General features: G+C 46.6%; 1 non-coding gene across 1 annotated transcript; it reads left to right on the top strand.

Annotated features, from left to right (window-relative positions):
- Positions 1-716: 716 nt before the first annotated feature.
- On the top strand, positions 717-824 carry LOC121464966. The gene has a single exon (XR_005976599.1). It is a non-coding gene; the product is annotated as a U6 spliceosomal RNA (small nuclear RNA).
- Positions 825-2,157: the final 1,333 nt, after the last annotated feature.

Genomic DNA, 2,157 nt, shown 5'->3' with positions numbered 1-2,157 from the left:
TCTCTCATACTTGGTGTTGAACTGTTTGACACCTGCCGCATTTGTGTGCTATCTTTGGGATACAGAACGCTGAGCTAGTCCAGCCTGGATTTTCACTTCACTCTGTTACCTGAAACCTGTCCCAGCTTGGTGCAGAGTGCCAGAGAGTCCCAGATAAGAGTGATGAAAATGTGGAGCTCTCAACACTTGCTGAGCTTTCCAACTTCCGTCCTAGCCTGTGTCAGACTGATCATATGAAGCCCTCTTGAGAGCCAGACTCTCAAAATAGAAAATTTATTAGGACACAGCTGTCCCTCTGTGCCTCTTAAATGCCATAGATCTAAAGTCTTTTCGGAAGTGGAGCCCTTTGCTTTGAATGATAGAGGCACATGTGGTCTTTAAGTTGTACCCAAAAAGGCATACCTGGAAGCTGTTTGCCTTGTGAGACATGGTACCTTGCTGCCTGCAGTTCTGCCTTTGACAAACTTTGCCCTTCTGCTGTCTGAAGAGTTCTCTTTGGTTGTTCACTAAATTGACTTCTGCTTTTTTAAGCCACCGCTACTTATTCCACCACACACAGCTCATATCTACCTAACTTTGCTTCTTTAGCCACTGGACTACATCATACCTGGAAGCCCTTTTTTCTCCAGGCTGCCAGTATTGTATTTGTCTGCTCCTGGCTTGGTCACCATTTCACAGGCCAGGACTCCAGAAAGCATACGAAAGGAGTGAATTAGGTGCTCGCTTTGCCAGCACGTATACTAAAATTGGAACGCTACAGAGAAGATTAGCATGGCCCCTGCGAAAAGAGTGAGCTGGAAGATATTATGGGTCAGCAGAGATATGCTTGGACTCCGGTTAATGCCTATCTCCCAGTTCTGTGTTAGACCTGGTATCAACAAGGCTCAGTTTCTGACTGCATAAGTGGCACAGGATCAAATTGGTTGTGTAGAAGCGAGTAAAATAGGTGAACCAGTGTCCCGGGCTGAATTTAGCTCATGTAGACCTCCTAACAAATGATTTCTTAGAAATTCGTCGAAGCTGATGAGTAAAGAGCTCTCAGTGGACAAAGGGCTCTGGAAATTGCAGCTTTGCTTTCTGCTACTGTTAGGAAATAGCAGGACCAAAGCAACTCCTAGGAGGAAGAGTTTATTTGGGTTTACTCTTCCAGACAGTGATCCCATCAATGCAGGAGTCATGGCAGCAGGCAGCAGGAGCAGGAAGCTGAGGAACCACATTGCTAAGGTTTCTGTCCTTGACCCCATAATAGGTTTCTCCACCAATGAAGTAAGCTGGGTCAATCCGAATTAAAAAAGTGTAACAACAGGGTTCTTTGAGCAAAGCAACTCCCAGGTAGATCCTCCAGTCCCAAAGATGGAGGCCAGAGAAGTCACCCACCCAGAACTAAAGCAGGGAGATTATATAGGTTGTAGACAAGGGATGATGATGTGTCCACACGAGCTGGCTTTGTGCCCATGTATGGTCAAAAGCTGAAGTGCTTTAGATGGGTACTTGCGTGACTGGCAGCTTCAGGGAAGGAAGCTGCTGCAATAGCCACCAAGCATGCAGAACTGGGCTTTTCATTGCCTTTGTTTAGAGACAGAGTGGGCAGGGTTTGGAAAGAGAGACAGGAATGGGGCTTTCCAGATCATGCTGGGGCGAGGTACCAACCGAACACACATCTTTATCAGTGCACACAAAGCAGAAAGACTGAACTAGAAGAAGAATGAGGCTGTGTAGTCTTAAAGCCTGCCCCCAGTGACATAGTTCCTCTAGCTGGGGACCACGTGTTCAAATGCCTGAGCCCAAGGGGGATGTTTGTTATGGAAACCACCACACTGAGTCTTTTCTATCAGTGCCCAAAGACACCAGATGGCAGGCAGAGACAAAGTGTCACCCTCTTAGCACCCACATGTGGATTATACCTGCTGATGCATGTCTGATTCTAATGGAGTCGAGATTCTGGAATGACATGAACTATACCTTCTGAGTATGAAGAGTTGAATCAGGAAGGATCAAGCAGAGACAACCGATGAAGTCCACTGTGGAATCGGAGGACATCAGGAGCTATAGAAACCTATCCCCAGTGAGACTCTCATAAAGACAAGAAGATGGGCCACACATAGAGCTTTGTGAAGGACTGCAGGGAAAGACGTTGCCAAGTTGTTATCCAAAGGA

Source organism: Microtus oregoni, unplaced genomic scaffold (genome assembly GCF_018167655.1).
Source record: "Microtus oregoni isolate MIOR12 unplaced genomic scaffold, Mior012 000001F_ref0000356, whole genome shotgun sequence".
In the NCBI taxonomy this organism is placed as follows: domain Eukaryota; kingdom Metazoa; phylum Chordata; class Mammalia; order Rodentia; family Cricetidae; genus Microtus; species Microtus oregoni.
Note: the sequence above shows the minus strand (reverse complement) of the source record. Positions and strands in the feature narration are given on the sequence as shown.